Source organism: Lethenteron reissneri, chromosome 27, assembly GCF_015708825.2.
Source record: "Lethenteron reissneri isolate LAM-NWPU_2019-01 chromosome 27, ASM1570882v1, whole genome shotgun sequence".
Taxonomy (NCBI): domain Eukaryota; kingdom Metazoa; phylum Chordata; class Hyperoartia; order Petromyzontiformes; family Petromyzontidae; genus Lethenteron; species Lethenteron reissneri.
Genome location: NC_083805.1, coordinates 15,035,928 through 15,057,960, shown reverse-complemented (window position 1 = coordinate 15,057,960; position 22,033 = coordinate 15,035,928). Strand labels below are relative to the sequence as shown.

General features: G+C 47.6%; 2 protein-coding genes across 2 annotated transcripts in view; one reads left to right on the top strand and one right to left on the bottom strand.

Moving 5' to 3' along the window:
* LOC133348635 (dual specificity tyrosine-phosphorylation-regulated kinase 4-like) overlaps positions 1-2,223 on the bottom strand; it is a 50,022-nt gene extending 47,799 nt beyond the window's left edge. The window contains exon 1 of the mRNA XM_061561560.1: positions 2,164-2,223. The gene's annotated coding sequence lies outside the window, so the exon portion shown is untranslated. The remainder of the gene's footprint in view (positions 1-2,163) is intronic.
* The window catches only part of DDR2 (discoidin domain receptor tyrosine kinase 2), an 81,872-nt gene that overhangs the window by 4,168 nt on the left and 55,671 nt on the right, over positions 1-22,033 (top strand). The window lies entirely within an intron of this gene.

The window sequence follows — 22,033 nt, the reverse complement described above, 5'->3', positions numbered from 1 at the left end:
GGAGAGATGGATACGTTAAGTAGACTTTGTTTAGTTGTTTACCTTGAAGCAAGAAATAGTTTGACATTTATTTAAATTTGCAAGCCCTTTGTCAAAGTGCTGGTGCCCTGTCAGGCATGGCGGGAAAGGGAAAGGGCCCAGGACTGATTCACATATCCACTCGCCAATTTACGTTTTTAACTTTGGCCATAAATCGAACCCAGTACTCCCACGTTCGTCGCGCAGTGCGCAAAACGCTACACATCTTGTCAGGCGCGTGTTAAATCTGCAAATACTCTTTTTGTTGTTAAATGTGCATGCGAAAAGATAACCCATTTAAAGCAGAGATTTAACAGTTGCTGTAAAGTCCATGGGTTCTATTTACAACGTGGATCGTGCGCATTTCGTGATGCGTCGTATTAGCCATTGGCTTGTTTTTGTATTTTATCCCACTCAGAGCTGCCATTCAATTCAACGCACAAGTCACTTTACTTGACCCTCCCACTCGTGAATTTTGGACAGCAGAGGGACGAACATTTTCAAACAATTATCGCACTCAACTCAAAAATAAACAACAGTGAGGCTGAAACATTTAGTTTTTTGCCTTCCCGCCCCCCTCATAAAGGAAATATTAAGGAAGTTGATGTCGGTTTGAAATTGACGAAGCTAAGTCTGAATGTGGGTTGAGTGAAACTACTGTCGTGGATGTCGTCATCTATGACGTAAATCGAGTAGTTAATGACATTAATGGCATTAACTACTCCCACACCTCCGATTAGCACGGTTGACTACGTACGGTGAAAAAGAAGTGCAACGTACATCCATTGACGTAATTGGAAGTCAATTTCCAACGCCTCGATGCCCACACAAGAATTGGGGCAATGCTCACCTCTATTGCCATCCCCGAGCCAGTGAAGGAAATTCCATATTCCCATGATGGGACCTGTCTTCTACTAATACTATCATGACTTTATCGACTCTGGAGGACACATGGGACCGAGCCTTGAATTTCGATTCAATATCAGCCGGTAGCCGGCAAGCATCACGGAATGAAACGACAGTAAAATATAAGCAGCGTTACTCCGTGCATTGATTAGCACGCTGGCACCACGAAACCGGCAGATTCGATTGTGTCTAACATCGGTGGAGAGTAAATTCTACGCTCGTCCTGCCACCTCCACTCTGCTGGATGCCACCTCTCTGCTCGGGCTACGTAAGCGGCACGTTCGGCCACGCACAGTGTTCAACATGCGCACATGCGTACGAAGGGGAGCGCCGTCGGAAGTCCGCTGTTGTACTGCACTTCTGCTCTCGCGTCCGCGGTGCCCGCCTTCACCAAACCAAGCGCTGACGAGCGAGGTGAAGTACGGTCGAATAACCCCCGCGACCCACGCGGTGCCGGGGAGGCCTTCTCAGTTTTCTGTGTCATTTGTGGCCCTTGCCAAGTGTAAAAATGCAGCACCAGGGCTATTTTGGAACACAACAACAGAGGGCAGGGGGTGGATCAGGGCCGCACCCCGATAGCTCAGGGGGGACACTACAAACCACACGCCGTCCTTCTCCCCAATCTCTCTCTGTATTCCCCCACCCTTTCACCCTTTTGCCATTCCTATGATGTACTCATCGTACGTGTACGTCATCACTATCGGTACCGAGGCTCCTACAAAGCCATGCGGGAGGGCGTGTGGCACAGTTTGGCGCCAGCTATCGTGGCGTGCGGTCGTGTCGCTACGGTTCTCTGCGGTGAGTAGCAATGTCTTTAAAAACAACGGCGCTTTGCCTCTCTAAATAAAATTCACGCCGAGCCGCTTGCCCGTTCCGAGATTCGGCGGTGAACGGGACGACGCACCCTGCAACTTGCAGACGTGTCGGAACGGGAGAGGGGTTAACTTGCGACGACAATATCCCGGGGTCAACGGCTTCCATTAGAAGCGTACACCACCTTCGCAGGCCCTGCACGTGGCTTGAAACGCGGGCCCGAGGCTCTGCGACAGGATGAAAACCCAGAGTGAAAGTTCACTAGGAGGTGCACGCGCTGTCCTTTTGCCGATCCACTGCTGAAATGACCGCCTCCCCCCACACACCGTGCGGGTCCCACGGGAGGTTCTTTGACCATACTTCCCCATTCTGGTCAGCGCCGGTTGGTGAAGGCGGGCGGCATTGACGTCGAGGGAGTAGAAGTACCGGTGCAATGATTGAATCTGCCATGCTGCCTTCTGTGGCCCACCGCGTAGCCGAGCAGCAGCCGGTGACGTTCCTCGTTGCGCGTGGTGGTGATCGCCCACCCACGCACCACCCACGCACCACCCACGCACCATCCACGCACCACCCACGCACCACCCACGCAACATCCACGCAACATCCACGCACCATCCACGCACCATCCACGCCAAGGCCTCGCGTGGCTCTTGTGGCCATGACAGTTTTGGCGCGAGCGGCAGATGTAGTGGAACGTTGAGCGTGTAGAAGGTCAAAGTGGCTTAGCGCTTGCTTGGGCACGAGGCTCTGCTCATCTCTAATTTACAGCCCCCTGAGCAGCATGTGTTGAAAATTCCACATTGCCATGGCAGGGGGGGGGGGGGGTGCCGAGTGTTTAGTTAAACAATCACTGTTCACATCCCGCGGCGCTCATTTGATCTCATCCCAGGATGGAGGGATGGCGGAGAGGGTGGGAAGCTGATGGAATCCTCGACCGTTATTTGACCCTCTGCATCTCTTTGTTCGGACAGCGAAGCTCTGCTCACAGTGGCCAAACGTCATGCGACTACAACTAATACTCGTATTATTTTTTGTCGCGTATTTTTTTTTTTTAGCAAACGCACATGAATAGCGAGTGAGCGTCCCGTGTTGTGTATTGGCAGTGGCAGTGAGTGATGTTTACAGAGAAAGGAGGCTCGGTTCCGCTCAGCGATAAACGCACATTCTTGTCCGCATTGACGTCACCGTACCTAAAAATCTCTCGTTCTTGCCAAATTTACTTCTCTCTTTTTTTTTCATCATCGCCGGCCAAGGAGCGCGGAGCCGAGCGGTTGAAGTCAAAACTGTTGTTGTGTTTCATAAGTGTGGACGGCTTGGCTCACGTCGTTTCGTGGGCATGCAAAAACTCACATCTGCTGGGAATTACATTTCACTGGTGAATTCAGATGTCACCGACTTATGAATAATGACTGCATACATACCTATCCAAGAGACAAAGACAAAGCTCCCCCGTATAGCCTTAACAGACTGTAGGGGCAAGTGCTGTTAGCGTGCACCTATGAAGGCCGCCACGGCACACGAGGTGGTGGGTGGCCAGCACCACGCCCGACCGACCGCCTTTGTCTCCCTAGTGGCGATGTTTACACACCACACCAGGTAGTCATTTGAGGCTGAGTCGACCTAGGGGAGGCCCGGGACCGGTTCAGATAATCGTCACTGGTGTTGGTCGTGAGCGGGAATCGAACCCGTGTCGCCGGGTTCCAAGCGCAGCGCGCTAACCGCTACACTACCGCTCCCCACAACTAACTCAGCTACCACCCCCTTATCTACCCACTCACCTACCTACCTACACATCTACCCACCCACTCATCAACCTATAACCCACCCACTCAACTACCTACATATTTACCTACCCCCTCACCTATATACAAACGTATATAAGAGCTTTATAACTCGTCGGATTCCTCCAGTATAAATAAATATTCTGATTCTGAAATCTGCCGACCCACTCGTCTTCCGACCTCCCACTCCTGGTGGGTAACACACTAGTTACATCGTTTAACTCGTATCTAGGGTTGAATTTCTATGATACATTGGAGTATCAAATATCAGTAATAATCGTAGCATCTGTTTAGCAAGATATAATTATGCCACGTTGGCCGTGGGTCATTACGTTTTTCTGAAATGCGCCCGATCTGGTCATATCTCAGAAAACGAAGCCGGTTCCAGCCATCGCGCTGCACATTCGTAGCGGCGTTAAATCTGCACCTCTTTTCCCTTTCCTTCCCTTTTCTTTCCTGCTCATTGCCCCCGCCAATCTGCCCTGTTACACAACCGACTCGACTCCCCTTCCCGTTGTATAATGACTAGAGCAGCAGGCTTAAGTTGAGTGAAGCGCAGATGAGGAACCTTGTTCAGTAACATTTATTCATACTGGACGTATTTTGAAAAGCACAAAACCATCCGTACGGATTTGAAATGCAAGGCTATGGGAAACTGACATGGTAATCATCGTCGTGTCGTGAAATGTTATATTGTGTCGTGAACATTTGTATCACGGCCACCCTCCCAGTAAACGCGCAAGGTGTCGCCAATGTCGACGTGGTCAGGAACATTGGACCAACGTTGGCCCAGCGTTCCATATTTACTGGGCTACTTACGTACACAAACGACCCGTACACCTGCCCATCTAAACCTCTATCTACCCATCCATCCACCTGCCCAAACGGGTGGGTGGTACTGCAGTCGCACCTACGATTAGCACGGTTGGCTACGTACGGTGCAAAAGAAGTTCCACATACGTGCATAGTTAGATCCTTTGAAACGTACCAAGTGGGAAAAAAACAATGGGTGATAAAGATAAGGATCTGGGACCATGGAAAAACAGCAATGCAAAACGTGACCGTACACATTGACTGCATCCCACATCCAGCCAGGCTGTGATGTTTCCAAATTGCTGGAAGATTCTTGAATTAAATCCCAAGATGGGAGTCGAATTATCTCCATAACACCTACAGGAGAACATGAGAAACCACTCGGTGGGATGTGAATAGTGTTAGTCGTTTGGATCGACTATCCCCCACCCCCCAGTCTGCCCCCCCCCCCCCCCCCCACCAGCATGGGAATGTGGAATTGCCACCGCCGTCTCAGGGCTGCCAACGTTAACGAGCGCCGCTCTGTCACTCGTCTTTGTTTGGCCGCGGTGGCACTTTGACTGCTGACACAACTTGGCCAGAACAGCTGGAAAACGCAGAAGGGCTCCCAATTGTGGGTTGATGAATTCACATCCAGGTCATGCCAACTGACCACCGACACCATCACCCACCGCCGCCAGCAAAGTGAGCCTTCGTGGCCCAGATCACTCTTGTGAATGAGGCTATGCGGAAATCAACTTGACTTGCCCGGGGCGAAATGCGTATCACGTCGTGAGGTTGGTGGCACGTTCCCAGTGCCCGTGTTCAGGTGGGACTGGGCCCCTTCGTAGGACTGTATAACTTGCCCCGGCTGACTTAGAAATACCGATGAGTAAAATAACGGAATAAAAACTAAACCCAGAGGGAGATTTACTCGCAGACAACGTAACACAAAAACCCGTTATTATAATAATAATAAGATCATAATTTTCACATTTATAAATCGTAACAAAAAATACCAAATGATTATGGCTCAACACACATTCAGGTATGGGGACACGGCCATACAGCTGCCGCATGTATTATTTGATAGCCTTGTGAAATGAAGGCCTACTTATGCCATGTCAGTTATGGAGTACGTTTGACCATACACCACCACACTGGTCAGTGCGGGGGTGTTGGTGAAGAGGTAAGGGTGGCAGCGGGTGGGTGGGAGGGTGCCGATAACCGGGACCGGTGCAGATATCACTCGCCACTGACATTATCTGTGGCCAGTAATCATCAAACTTGGGTCACCTGGTTCACAGCGCGGTGCGTCAACCGCTGCGCCTCCGCTCCGCCCCATGTGTGTGCGTGAAAAATCCACGCGTGGTTCCAACTCCCCAAACGGGTTTCCAGCGAAAAAAATAAAAATAAAGTCGGGAGTGAGCGATGGAACCACGGCAATGGCCATGCTCCACCGCAGGATTGTCGCGAGCTGGACCGGCTGGCGACAACTCCCCACGCAACTCGAAAGTCACGATCGCCGACGCCGATATTGCGAGGGATATGACGGCGACAGCGCCGCTGAGGGAATCCGGCGAGCCAGAGATTGTGGTTAGCGGAGAAAGAGCGGTAATCGTTTTTTGCCCTCGTGCTTCGAGGGGCTGCGAGGGCGCTCCGGTAACGGAAACCCGAGCCGGGGGGCAGCTGCAGGATGGGGGGGGGGGGGGCGGTGGCGTGCGTACATGGGCAAGGCCCCCCATTAAACATTCATGGGAGAGGGGGATAGCTGGCACATTCGACCCCTGCAAAGTGCCGCCGTGGTTTTTTGTCTCGCATGTTTAATCCAGAGGGAGTGATTCACGACTCTTGATGAGTGATCCCACCGGTGACGATGATGATGATGATAATTCACCGCGAACGGAAAGTTGGTGTTCACACCTCGGCGTTGGCCAAAGCAATCGCGGCAATATTTCAAGGGGACCTTTTAGCCCACCTAATCCAGCGTCGCTCAAGTGTTAATCCAGCATTGCGACCAGCATTAATCCAGCATTACAACAGCATTCGTCGAGAATTCCGGGCAGCATTAATCCAACATGAGAGGAGGATTAACCCTGGATCCCACGGACGTGAACCCATCATCCAATCAGGATTAAAGTACCTAGCCGGCGTGGCTCGGTGGGATGGCGAGTGGCTCGCAATTGGGAAGGTTGCGAGTTCAAATCCTGGTTGGGGGTTCACTCAGCCCATCATCCCTTTGGGGTCGATAAAATACGCACCACTGTGTGTGGGGAAGGCAACAGTGGTTGTCCTGTGGATAGACTCGTCCCCACGATAGGAAGGTGTAATATCCACCGCAGGCTCAGGGCTATACACGGATATAAGCACTGTCACAATGCTCATTTGAGCAGCAAATCACTGACTTGACGATCTACAGCGGTATTCTTCGCTCATTTTCAGAGGGGGGGGGCACTTTCGCCGATAAGACATCATCAGTGTGTGAGGGCCGCCACACATTTGAAACAATTGGGTTTTGACAGCAGCACGATGATGCGGGGGGGGGGGGTGTTTTTATCCTTTTTGTATTGTCGGAGGCCGCACTAAAGGCCCCCGGGCCTTGCAACGAAGAACACTTATCTACAGTAAACCAGCTGCCCTCCAGTATTAATCCATTGTGCTGTCTCAATTAACTTGTTATTTATTCTTTATTCAATGCGAATTAATCCAGAGCGTTAACATTCACGTAATTTCACTGCCCAGGTGTGTTGTGGGATTCGAGCTGAACGCCGCGTTAGCAGGTAGAAGGTGAAAATACGCTGAGCGGGTTCACCGTGATCACTCGCCATTTGTATCGTCCGTGGCCAGGAATGAAAATCGGGTCATCGGGTTCGTGGCGCAGTGCGCCACAACCATTTCTTCCTCTCACTCCACCCAATGCGTGCTTGAGATACGTGCACTGTTCCAACTCCGCAAAGTGGTTTCCAGTTAAAATGCAGTTGGAGTGAGCGATTGGGGCAACACAGAACCATGGCAAAGGGCCATTCTCCCCGCAAGATGATCGCAACGATGAGTTGTGTGATGGAGGCGATGCGTTGTGTCAGGATAAAAAAAATGATAGCGGAGAGACGAATTATGTGGAGATACATTCTGCTTTGCTATTTTGTTATTTCTATTTTCCACAATGACGCGAATGATTGTTTTGAGTAGCCACAATTAGGCAGGAGCGGTTTAATGTGCTTACAATTTAGTTGTGGGCAATTTTCAAAAGTATTATCTGTCCAGGTGCCACTATGGGTAGTTAAAATCAATCTCATGGGTCAAATCAGCGCATCATCTCTGCGATTGATTCAATGAGTACTCCTTTGTGGAACGTTATACTCAAACAACTATTTTTTATTTTACCAGGTCAGGCTCACTGAGCTACATAGCTCTTTTTCACAAGCTACCTGGCCACACACGACAGCTCAACGAAGTGTGTATGTGTATATATATAGAACGTCTTTCGCACCGTACGTAGCAAATCGTGCTAGTCGGAGGCGGATTGTCACGTGGAAATAACTAGCAGCAAAATACTCTAAAAGCGTGATGTTGTTTCTAAACATGGAGGGAAAACCCGGAGGACCCGGATAAAAATCCACGCGACCACGGGGAGAACGTGCAAACTCCAAATAGACAGGCGTCAGGGTTGGGATCGAACCCACGACCTCCTGTATATCAGACGATGTAGTTAACATTTCGCCACCATAGTGCCCCAACACCCGGGCAGCTGTAGCCGCAATCTATCCGTTGCCTCTGTAAACAATGGCTCTGACTGCGAAGCTACACAGTCGCAATTTCACCAGAATTCCAATGGGATTGCATCATCATTCTCGACAGAAAGTATTCGTCACTGCAACTGCAAGCACATTCCATTGGTTCTCACACAAACAAGCCTCAGCTTTTATCCGGCATTTCTCCAACATCTCTGCCCGAATGTTCCCATCATTCCGACAGCATTCCACCAGTAGCTGTTGCTCAGGCTCTATCAGCCTTCCACGAATTCTGCGGGTCAGAATTCCTCCGGCATTCCGACAACATTCCACAAGCATAATTTGCAAGCTCATATTCTCTCTCGGGCTCATGGGCATCCCCATTAGCTGAAGAAAAAAACATTACAATAGTTCAGTGCACATGTGTTTAGTTCTACACAGTATCGTTAAATATATTTTGTTGTTTTTTAATATATATATTTTAATCTATATACAGTATACGCAGTGCCGGATTATCCTAGTAGCAAAAGTAGCTGCATTTGCTACAGGCCCCGCACTTTCAAGGGCCCCGCGCTAAATGCCTTCAAGCTATCAATTCCGGTTTAGTGATTCTACACTTGCTCTATTACTATAGTACTATACCGCCTTCGACTTTTGTGAATGACTGGGTGTTTAAGGTTAGCGATTTGTCGTAGTATCTGGCTGTATAGCAAATGAAAAAATACCTTAACTTTACTATGCAAGTAAAATTTTGCGTTTTAATATTTGTGTTTTTATTTTATTTATGGCTCCTTTATAACATATGCTACAGGCCCCGCACTAGCTTAATCCGGCACTGAGTATATGGGATGTTCCCTGATCCATGTGATTATCTGTCAGTGTGATTCTTAACACACGTTAAAGGCGTCGTGTTGACTTGATGCCTTGCAATAGGGTATCTGTTTGGTGTTTGAGCATCTTAACATCTGTTTTGTTGCCAGAATGGTTAAAGCCTATTCTTATTTTTACATCGTTTCGATAAATTTCGATTTAAAGCTTTCGTGACTGCAGGGATTCATCTTCTTGGTTCTTTCGGTAAAGTCACGTAGAAGGGAAATAATAAAATAATAAAAAATAAAACATAATAAAATACAATTCTCACGACGTTTAGGCCACAACGCAAGCAGCCGTCCTCAGGTGAAGAACAGGTCTGTCGGAAAGACAGCGTCTGAATGAACACCACCAGGCTTGGCAGCGTATATTTAAGCTGGGTTAGGGGAGGAAGGGCGCCTTGGCAAAGGAATTTGCATATCAACAGAGGAATTTAGCATATGACCTTTGTGGAGATCGAGCCATTAGATCAGTTCCTATACACGAGTGACATGGATCGTGGAATCGCAGGGCCCGGCGGGATGGCGTCGACACAGGAAGGTCACCGTCCATACCTGATGATGATTATGATGCGGTTTATTCTGCTCATCTCCGCTGGTGGCCCAAACCAGTGGTAGGAAATTCCACATTCTTTTGGCAGAGGGTTCCCTCTGTCGATTTCCCTCAAAGTGGTGTGCATTTGTCCAGTGCCGTAAGGATGATGAGCCCTGGCCAGGATTTAAACTTGAACTTTCAGACTTGAGAGATGAGCAATCTAACCATAGTGCCACCTGGGCATATAATACGTACTGTATAATACAGAGCATATACAGTGAACAGTAAAACCTCGTTATTTGGGTATTTGATCGTTTGTAATTGGGGATCATTCGGCACGGCTGCGCTTTCGGCATATATACCATATTAGTAATTCGCCACGAGCCGAATTCCCGTACCGGATGACCCAATTTCGGCATGCAGTCTAGTGGCAGCGTGTGTGGTGAGCGTTAGTGCAGACCTGTTGTTGTGGATTTTACCTTTTTTTACACACTTTTATTTAACTCACTCTGTCGTTGTTGTTGTCGTTGTCGTATCCTAAAATCTTATAACTCAATTTTAACCCACTTCCCAATAGGTTATCGACTGCAAACTTGGTATACTTATGTCATACTGATGACAATACTATATTCTATAATAAAAAAAAATATTTTTTAAACATTCTTTTTTCATATGTTATGTTTCGGCTTGGGTCTAATTGTCCACGCTCAACTAACGTTGGCTGTAATTGCCCACGGTCCCTTACGTTGTGGCAAGCTTCGGGGCCACTTTCTGGAGTCGTGGAGTTCTGCCATTACTAGTACATTTCATAAAAGTGTGTTTTAAAAAAAAAGTTGAGAAAAAAATATTGCTTATTTCCATCAAAGCCTGGTTCGCCTCAAATGTCGACAAATTAACTCGTGGTTAGTGACGGCCTTTTATTCGTGTCAGGAGTTTGATGGCTTATGGACGCCAACAACCAAACAAAACGAGTCGACGACTTCCCAATGGCGCTTTAAAAATATTCTTCCACGGACCTCTGGCCCTGCGTCACAACGATGAAGGATTATCCTCTGCGAGCGTGTTTATCGGTGGGAGTGTGCGCGCGCGTGCATGGTGCATACGCGCGTTGCCTTTTGAAAGTCTGTGCGGAGCCAAGCCCCATCTGCAAGTCTGGACCATAAATGACCACGTGAGGCTGATTTAATAGCTCTGACCTAGATTGGGAGCTGAGGAAACAGCGGCTCGCCTCAATCAAAATCCACTTTGCCCCTCCCCCACCTTTTCTCTGGATTGCGATATTGCATCGGGGAGTAAGATGCACCCCAAAATCGTGCGCGGTGTTAACAAGAGTTATACAAATCTCGTCTCGCACGCACACGCGCGCGCATACCGGACTATTAGGCGCCGTGGTGGCGAGATGTTAACTACCTTGCCTGGTATGCAGGAAGTTGTGGGTTCGATTCCCACCCTGAAGCCGGTAATATTTGGAATTTGCATGTTCACTCCTCCCCGTGGTCACATCGGTTTTTCTCCAGGTCCTCTGGTTTTTTGCCTCCACGTTTAGAGTCAACATGCTTTCGGAGTATTTGGCTGCTATAAATTGCCACGTGACAACCCACTACATTGGACTGTCATTTATGGCCAGGTCGCTTGTGGAAAAATAACTACGTAGCTCAATGGGCCCTACCTGGTAAAATAAAAATAGTAAGAGTAGATATAAGACATCACTCCCCCCCCCCCCCCCCCCGTGTATTTTAAAGCTGTGTGGAGATTACGGCTCCAATGAGCAGCATGGCAGCGATCGTCCACTCGGTCGGCATCTGCGAGTCGGCAGTGGAAATTCCACGTTCTCATTGATAGAGTGAATCTCTGCACAGGCATTGCCGAGGTATCGTGAGCGTAGTTTACCTCTCACCCTCTGCCCAAAACCAGAATATTATGAACTCAAGGATCTTCCGATTGGAAGTCCACCATTATATGGCCACATTAACTAGGAGTCAATGTTGTTGGCTATTACGCATTGCTAGAGCTGGGCTGTAGTCTTGATTGTTTAATGAATCTACGACTTTATAGATTTTCTGTTCATTTACTCGAATCTTCCTTTGTATGGCTGATGTTGATGTAGAGCAACAGCTATAATTTTAGAGCCAGATAATTGCATCAGGGGTAGCGGAGTGGTGTATCACTGCTGTCACGATGTCCCCTTTTTTGCGGATTAGGCGCCGAGTCGTATGTTCGATGGTCCTGTCTGGGTTACCTTGTCGCACGCCGGAGGGTTTTTAATTTCCCATTTGTGCATCAAGTAACCGCATCTGCCATGGTGTGTACTCTCCGATTACATGCCACCCAATTACTAAAATAATCTGATAACATGAAAATAGTTTTGGGGGAAAAAAATATATCGCCTTTGCTCCCTCATTTCCCGCTGAATGGGAAGTGATGGGCGGAATTTGGGCAAGTCATTGGGATCATTGTCACGTTGGGTGTGGCTTGTAGGGAGTTTTCTCACCTTTAGGAGGCAGGATATGGGATGGCCATCATATTTAAGGGCCTTGAGTAAAAACACATTTTTGTGTAAATTCACCGAGTCGACAAATTGTGCATGCTCTGCTCAATACTTTACCAAATAGTTTTGGGAGGTTTACGGCTCAAATCTAAAGGCCGCCCTGATTAATACTATGAGTGTATTATGTGTATGTGTGTACATACGTTGAACCTCTTTCACACCGTACGTAGCCAGCCCAACCGTGCTTGTAATGCGCACACCGTCTGCTTCACAGCAGACGTTAAAGTTCGCTTGACATCATTTCGCAAGGGTAGATGGTCGTGTGCTGGCGTCACGGTCCCAATTTGATAAAATTACCCCCCCTTCCCCCACTGTACACATTAGGAATCATTGCCCCTCACCCCCACTCCCCCCACTGCGAAACACTTAGCAGGACCCTCCTGAAAAAGCCAAGAGACTCGGTGAGGCTTTCGTGGATAAACAAGGGTAGTAGTATATTACTACTCCTAATAACAATGGAGATGTTGTTGGCTTTTGGTCGTTATGATGGAACAGATGAAGATGGCTGTTGCACAGTGCTCGTCGTTTAGGCCCATGGTGTTTTTGTTGAGCCCAGGCCATGGGTTTTCAGCCTTGTTGTTTTACTTGCTATAACAAAAAATTATCAGGACCAGAGGGCATTTCTCAAGCACTGTGTTATGTGTTGTTTTTCTGAATGTCAATTTTAGCGGTCATATTTTCTTTCTTTTTGCTTCTATTTTTTTTTGCAACTGAAAAATGTGGATGATGCAAGAAAATCTTTTTTTTGTCCCTTGTGTCAAACCAAAAATGTTCCCTCTCCATACTTTCGGTCGTATTTTTAAAAAAAAAAAACACACGCGCACATTTACGCCAATTACTTGCTTACGGTGATGTCAAGTCGACGCAGGAAATAATTACGGCAATTTCCAAATTACGCGGCGCTGATAAACATGAAACGTTTGAAAACGTCGGCTTAACGTTACCGACGATCGGGTGAAGACGCAGCCCTGCAAGATCTTGCTCACGCCACTGCTGCTTGTAGAAGGGCCTCGACGAAAAGGGTTTGTTGGCCTCCTCTTCCCTGGCCAGACATTATGAAAGAGGTCGGAATACCCACACTTTTCTCCACCACACGTGAACTGACAATCGACTAAACTGTGGTGCAACTGTTTACGCTGCCTGGCGAACAGATGCGGTGGGGGAGGGCGGGGAATTTAAGAGACTTGCATGATACTGTAGCAATAATGTTACTGGTTACTTTTTTTTTTATACAATACTAACACTGCCCGGGCACTGCGGTGGCGAGATGGCGCTGTGGTGGCGAGATGTTAACTCCCTCACCTGGTATGCAGGAGGTCGTTGGGTTCGATCCCAACCCTGACGCCTGCTGTGTATTTGGAGTTTGCGTGTCTCTCTCTCTCTCCCCGTGGTTGCCGTGGATTTTTCCCCGGGTCCTTTGGTTTTTCCCTCCACATTTAGAATCAACATGAGTTTTACGAGTAATTTAGCTGCTCTAAAGTTGCACGCGATAAGCCACTTCATTGCGCTATCATTTGTTGCCAGGCTATTTCTATTAAAAGTCATACAGCTCAGTGGGCCTTACCTGGTCAAATAAAAAAATGTTTCTAGATTACTTCGTGGGATCAACAGCCAGAAAACCCCGTTTCTAAAATAGTATGATGATGCTTTCTGTTATCTGCTACCCTTTTATCCACAAATCTTGTCATGCAGGGGAACCCCACTCAGTCATTTCACGGCTGTTACCCATCGGAACAGCATTTCACGTTATCCGTTGATTCACAGATAACAGGCAGATGTGGCGTAAACGATGAATAGGGAATGTTGACTTTGCTCCGGGTGTGGGGAGGAATGTGCAACGCATTCATACTGTTATCCGTGATTATGCGGATAACAGAACTTTATACATTGATCAGGAATATTATTTTCGCTGGGTAAAGCTGACTTCACACACCTCAGGGAGGCTGAGTCAAGTTTGTGTGTCTGCGTGCGACACTGTGATTCCACTTCGTAGCACTTCCTCACCCATTCAAGGCTTGGCTAGTTCATTACAGGCCACTTGAGAATCTGCGATCAACTCCGATCATCATCGTCATCCGCTATGATCTTTACCAGGGTCATGGGTAACAACGCTTCATTGGCCTTCTCTTTGTTTGGCTGATGTTGTCGAGCTCCAGCTATAATTTATCATTGAGGTGGTTGAGCCAGGTGATTGCGTCGGGAGTAGCGGAGTGTATCGTTGTGATGATGCCTCCTTCGTATTTGTAAATTGGCCATTGGGTCCTTTTACATTCCGTGGTCTGTTCTCGGTGACCACAGTCTCCGCACACCGCAGGAGATTTGATAAATGTTCCATTTTGTGCATTAAATATTCGCATTTGCTCCTGCTATAGTTTGCGTGTGGACGCGGTTGAGGGGTTGTGCCCATGAGCTTCGCCTTCACGAGATGTTTGTTTGTCACTTCCTGACCCTATGGGCCACAAACCGAAATCTTCATAGGGCCGAGAGTCACAGACCACACATATCGTGTGAGGTTGTCCGTGGAGTTTTTTGGATTTAGAAATCTGCGGGAGCGCCCTGGGAGTACTCTTGTGTCGCTCCGCTGCCAGGGGTGAGTGCCCTCGGCTAATTACGCTTCCGCAGATTTTTTTTCCCCCCCGTTTAAAATAAGACTCGTATTGAAAAGTTACAAATTTCCTCTCGTCTCTAATCGAGCAGCACTTGAACTGCCCAGAAGCCGTATGTTCTTCACCTGGCTTGGTTTGGCCACCCCTGATCTATCAGCTGCTGGATGAAGGCCCCTACCCCACATCCCCCCCCTCTCTCTCACCCCCCTTGCTCCTCCCCCCCTTTCTTACCTATATAACCTCTTGCTACGGCAGCTCTCTCGCCCACTGAATTGGCATTGTTGCTGCATTGGCATTGCTGCTGCATTGGCATTGCTGCTGCATTGGCATTGTTGTTGAATTGGCATTGCTGCTGCATTGGCATTGCTGCTGCATTGGCATTGCTGCTGCATTGGCATTGATGCTACATTGGCATTGTTGCTGCATTGGCATTGCTGCTACATTGGCATTGTTGCTGGTATTGGCATTGTTGCTGCATTGGCATTGTTGCTGCATTGGCATTGTTGCTGAATTGGGCATTGTTGCTGCATTGGCATTGCTGCTGCATTGGCATTGTTGCTGCATTGGCATTGCTGTTACAGTGGCATTGCTGCTACATTGGCATTGTTGCTGCATTGGCATTGCTGTTACAGTGGCATTGCTGCTACATGTATATGTTAAAGCGTATCGCTCCCAATGGCTTCCAAATTTCGGGAGAGCGTTCCAGACGGCCGCAAAAGCGCATCTGAAAGCGCACGATGCGGTGGCCGTCTTAGTTAGTGATGGTGATGGTGATGACGATGATGCGGTTAATCAACCCCCAACCAGGACTCAAACTTATTGCCACTTTTAGCGAAATTGAGTTGGGTGCTTTGACCACTTCACTGCATGCACCACGTGACTGGATCAGTGGAATTTACACGCACACTCGTGCAACATTTAATACTAGCCTTTTGCCCGTCCAAGGACGGGTGTATTTCAGTAAATCTGAAACTTGCAAGCAAAAAGCAGACCGCGACGTGATATTCATTGCATCCATTCGTGTGCAATTTGTAAGGCCGCAGTGACACAGACCTATTTCATTTAAAGGTTATAATCCCTTGTTCATCATGACGTCCTTTTTACTTTGATGTCTCAACAGCGTTACAGAGACCGCGTGAAGTGAGGGTTCTGCCTTTGTAGTGAGGGTTGTGAGTTGACGCCGAGGAGGGGGGTGGAGGCACCTCGCCCCCCCCCCCCATGTGGAGTGACGTCACCCGATAATTATTATGAATGGGGGGGGGTCTATTTGAAGGACCTCTTCATGATTATTAATGAGGGGGGCTGTTTGATGTGGAGTGACGTCACCCACTCATGATTATTGAGGGGGGGGGTCCATGTGGAGGACGTCACCTGTTCATGATTATTAATGAGGGGGGCTGGCCGACGTGGAGTGACGTCACGCACGGGACACACAGACATTCTTGGCTCATTATAGTAGTAAATGGCTCGGTATGGGGGGCTAACGGGGGTGGGAGAATTTCAAAGTGCTGGATTATTGCAGGCTGGTGGTGGCTCGTGACCAGCAGAAGCATGTATTGTTAAAATTAAGTAATATTATAGTAGAAATTACCTATTACACTGATCAACACACTTTTTCTGGCATAAGGTATTCCAACGGTTTTAAGGTAATTTTAGGATGTTGATTCCAAATATGGCATCAGTTTTTGTCTATCACATCAGGTTTTTGAGATATCAAATATTGCATTTTTAATAAAAACTGCAGAAGAAAAATATTAAATAAATGTGGATATCTACATAAAATTATATTATAAACACACTATCCTAAATATACAGCACCATATTTTAACACTAAAGCAGTCACTGACTCGCAACAACTTGCAATCATAAGCGACAGAGTTAATTTCGGGTAAAATCAATGAAAATGATTTGGAATCAGCACCCTGAAATTAGTCTAAAACAGCTGCAAAAGTCCAGGCCAGAATTGTTTTGTTGTTGACCAGTGTTATCACGCAAACTCCGGTCATCCTTGCAGCAACTTTTGGCTGACCCATCGCACAAAGACGCGTCTGCGGCCGTCCGGAATGCCCTGGCTTCCGATATGACGGAGCCACCGGGAGGGAACTAAGAGCACTTTTAAGTCATCTCGAGTGCCAAACTCATTTCTTCACAACTGCTTATTTTGTTTCGATTTAAAGCTTTCGTGACTGCAGGGATTCATCTTCTTGGTTCTTTCGGTAAAGTCACGTAGAATGGAAATAAAAAAATAATATACTATTTTATTATGTTTTATTTTTATTATTTTATCATTTCCATTCTACGTGACTCTACCGAAAGAACCAAGAAGATGCTTATTTTGTGTCGAGTTTGTCGTCCTTCGATCAGCACGGTTGGCTACGTACGGTGCGAAAGAAGTTCGGCACATTGTAGGCGTATTGCACAGCTCGGTGAATGGATGGTGTTGGTGGTGGTGGTGATGGGCCCATCATCCAGTAGAGCCCCCGATGCTTACAGTAAGTCGGCCGGCCCCGACGAGACTTCTTAACGCAACTAAATGTTTTTTTTCCGCCGGTTGCTGTGGCGACCCCAAGTGTTGGATTGTGTTTCGGACCGCAAGGGGAAGAACGAAGCTGGGGCTGGAACGCGTGCACGGGACAAGGAGCACTGTCTGTGTGGGGGGGAGGTGGGGGGCAAGGGTGGGGGAGGGGGGGCAAGAGTAGGGGGGGGCAAGAGGTGGTGTGGGGGGGTGGTGTGGGGGGTGGTGTGGGGGGGATGGAGAGGGGGGTGTGTGGGGGGGGTGTGTGGATGGAGAGGGGGTGGTGTGGGCGGGTGGTGCAGGGATTGAGTTAACGTGCCAGACTGTACCACTTGTGAGAGAGTTGGGGTTGGGGGGGTTGCTGGGATGTGGAAGTGCCCGACTGTACCACTTGTGGGAAAGTGAGTAGGGGGGGAAATTTTGCGCTTGGGATGGAGTTGACTAAAAAGCACGATGAACTCTTTTAGATTGACCATTTGTGTGGAGTTTGCGTGTATCTTGCTCCCCGTGGTCACGTGGATTTTACTCGGGATTTACCCGCCACATTTAGAAACGTGTCAAGAGTACTTGGCTAGTCGAAATTTCCACTTGATGATCATCCACTTTGCCGAGCTATCATTTGCGGCCAGGTCGCTTCTGAAAAAAACACATCTATGTAGCTCAGTAGGCCTTACTTGGTAAAATAAAAAAATAGTTTTGTTGAATTATAATTAAGAAGTACTGTGTTGAAAGTTGGTTACAGAATGATAGGCCATTATTATCAACGACAGTTAATAAACAATGATTGTGATTAACAATTGGTGATCACGATTTTTTAAAAATCCGATGACTTAAAGATTGAGAAATGAAAGGCACAAGGCTGTACCATTGCAAAGAGTAGGGGAGAGAGAAGTTGGATAGAGGCCAGGCCACTGAATGAACAAGGCCTGCTCATATCTGGATTTCAGATTCGAATTGACGACGACCATTCCCACCTAGACGACCGTGTTCGTGTTTTAAGGCGGCGTGAAAACACGGAGGAGGCTTCCCTCGATGGAACCGTCGAGCAAACCACTCTAGTCTAAGCTGCTTCAACGGAGGAGGAAGAGAAGGAAGAGCAAACCTCCGCAAACTCTCGCCTGAAGCCCTCTCGTCCTGGCTTAGCGGACCTCGACATTGGCATTCATCAAAATCTTTATTTATCCTGGAGAAATCCGATGAGCTGTGAAGCTCTTTTTGCACAGATGTCCTGTAGGGGGCATCTGTGCAACAACAAACAATACAAAATTAACACCATAGGAATACAAATTAAACGGAAGGTAAGCCGATCACTAAAACGAATTAAATAACATGGATAACGTGTTTTAAGTTCAAATCTAGGTCCTGCACATATTGCCACCGTCGTACGTGACAATCGAATGTGGAATGGAGCCTACGGTATTTTTCTTGGGGAGGGCACCGGCCGATGTCGGCGGGATCACGGGCCACACTGCTGAACTCCGGTCACCCTCGCAGCAGCAGCAGCAGCAGCAGCTTTTGGCGAGCATTCGAACAAGGACGGTTACTTCTTCTTGGTTCCTTCGGTAAAGTCACGTAGAATGGAAATAATAAAAATAAAACATAAGAAGACAGAGTCTGAAATTCATTCAGTCTGTCTTCTCGACAGACCTATTCTTCACCTGAGGACGGCTGCTTGCGTTGTGGCCGAAACGTCGTGAGAATTATTTTATAATGTTTTATTTTTATTATTTTATTATTTCCATTCTATGTGACTTTACCGAAAGAACCAAGAAGATGAATCCCTGCAGTCACGAAAGCTTTAAATCGAAATTTAAGGACGGTTACGGCATCGCGCGCTTTCAGGTGCGCTTCTGCGGCCGGTTGGAACGCTCTTCCGAGATTAGGAAGTCGCACGAGCTATGCACGTTTAAATCTATATTTAAAAAAAAACTAATTTCTTCGCGGCTGCTTTTTGTGTGTTTGGTTTGTTGTCCTTCCCGCACGGTGGGCTACGTACGGCGCGAAAGAAGTTAAATATATATTCATGCATGATACTCGGAGAACTCAAAACTGGTCCAGTCTTCCGCTGCCAAAGCAAGTGCTCCTGCTGGAGAGAGTTGGCGCAGTGTAGGGGCCGATAAGACCGCAATGTTATTCTATTTGTTTATTCGGCAAAACAGAGCCTCGGAGTGTGTTTTTATTAGTTTGTTACGGTAAACCGATGCCTTTACCTTGATGACCTACAACATTTCCATATAATAAAAATAAATTCCCAACTTTCAACATTTCAGTATTACATAATATTCGAAGAGCAAGCGATTTGTATTCCCTTTGGCAATCCACCGCTGGATCTTTGCCATCGAGGCTTCTCGACCATACTCCGCCATTCTGTGTAAGGGGCCTCACCCCCGTTCCATTCTCGCTTCACTCGCCCAGCACTCGCCATCATGGCGAGGTATGGTCAAAACAACCCCCCATGGCTGACACAGGGTGATCGGGAGTGGGGGTGGCGGTCTTCACTCAACAAAGGATTGACGAAAAAATTCAGAATTAGAATTGAGAATTATTGTATTATGTTTTATTTTGTATTATTTTATTATTTCCATTCTACGTGACTTTACCGAAAGAACCAAGAAGAAAAAATTCAGTGCATTATTACGTTTGCGCTCGGGAGTTTCGATGTTCAAACCTTGGTCGTGGTTTGACTCGGCCCATCATTCCTCTGCGGTGAATAAAACGAGTACCACAGTGTGGTAAGTCGGTAAGCGGTTTGCCTCTGGACAGACTGGCCTTCACCATAGGAATGTGGAACTTCCACCGCTGGCCATGGCCTGCCAACGGAGATGAGTGCCCCCCCCCGCCCACACTCGTTTGGGCAGAGATACTTTGACCTTTGGCTCGTAGAAATCGTAAAATATCGTCTCCGAATATAAGCGACAATCATCTGTCTCTCTCCTCGCTCTGCGTGTAAATATTACTGGCCGAAACATTAGCTTATGTATCTTTCCAATTATAAGACAGTGGTTGTTATTGATGATAGTGCTGAGAGTATCTTTAGCATATGCTGGGCCTCAATTTGGCTGCGGTAGTAGGAACTAACCTTAGTATTTTTAAACTTGTTTTTCAAATCGCTGCTGCTGCTACTGAAGCAGTGGCGGTCTTAAGGAATCATCAAAATCATCAGCCATGTTCCATCCACTGCTGGATGAAGGCCTCCCCAAGCTGTTACCATCTCTAATGATTACGCGATGCAATAAAGATTCCCCATGTAGCTTTAACAGAGTTTTGAGGCAAGTGCTAAGAGCAAACACCTACGAAGGCTGGCACGGCACACGAGGGGGTGGGTGGTCAGAACCATGCCCGGCCGCGTTTGTCTCCCGAATGACGATTTTTACACACCGCATCAGGTATTCACTTGAGGCTGAGTCGACCTAGAGGAGGCCCAGGACCAGTTCACATAATCATCACCGATGTTTGCCGTGAGCAGGAATAGAACACCGGGTTCGTAGTGCAGCTTACTAACCACTACACTACCGCTCCCCACTTACACACACACACATATAGACACCGATATTGGCTGTGCGCGGAAATTGAACTCGGCTCCACCGAGCACGAGCCGATTTCATCGCTTCATCTCCTCGGTAGACGTACACCTTCCTGCCAAATGGTCCATTCGGTTTTTGCTTGTCCGCAAAGGGGGCCATGTGTGCTTAAAAAAACAAATCAGTGGCACATTTGCCCACGTGACAGCGTGGTTTGTGCGACTGCGTTGGGTGATGGAGGGCCTTGTACAACAGCTCCGATTGACGTCACTCCTATGGCAGACCGAACCCGAAAGGAAAACCCAATTGTGATACGGGATAACGATAAACGTGAGAGCCTGCGTATGAAATTTGATTGTGTAAGTGTTATCCGCTCACATGTGTGAGTTTATCTTCAGGCTCGTCGGTTTCCTCCCACATGTTAAATTACTCGGTCAAATAATTCCCCAAAGATCCCTAGGGCCCTCGTGTATAATTGAATCCTGAGTCTCCAGAGAGGATGTCCTGAAAAAAATTACAAGACTAATAATTAGTGTATTTTACTCCTCTTTGAAAGTAACAATATTGTATCATACCCAACGTGGGCACATGGTTGATACAAATTCTGTGGTGAATCATCATCATCATCATCACTTTTAATAATATTCAAAGGTCACCCGAAATCAACACCATTTCCTAATCAACTTTTAGCAGTTGCTATTCAAGGATAGACTCAAGGTGAATGCTAGACGTAAAAAAAGAAATCCACATTTTCTAAATTTACCCCTGCAGCACCGTCTTTGCACGGACAATAACATGTCCGTGCATGACCACATGCATACGTGCACATGGTCCCAGGCATGAGAGCTGGGGGCTGTGATCGTGGTGTTGCGCGTGTGTGTGTGTGTGCGCTTGTGTGTGTGTGGGTGAGGAGTGGAGAGTGGGGCGCGGTGGTGTAGCGGTTAGTGCTCCGCGCTTTGAACCCAGTGATGTGAGTTTCCAATCACAGCCAATACCAGTGACGCTTATCTGAACCGGTCCTGAGCGTCCCCTAGGTTCGCTCAGCTTCAAATGAGTACCTGGTGCAATGTGTAAACATCGTCACTGGGGAGACAAAGGCGGCCGGGTGTGGTGCTGGCCACCCACCCCCCCCCCCCTCGTGTGCCGTGCCGGCCTTCATAGTTACTCGTTAGCAGCACTTGCCCCAAGTCTGTTAAATGCTTTATGGGAGAAATTTAGTCTTTTTTGTTTGTATATGTGTGTGTGAGTGTCAATGTATATATGGTTTACTGTGTGTTTGTGTGTTTATTGTATGTGTGTGTTTGTTGAAGCATAGACGTTTTACTCTGTGTCTGCGTGTTTATGTTGCGTTTGTGTGAACATAGCCACGTGTTTACTTCAGGCGCAGATAAAATTATC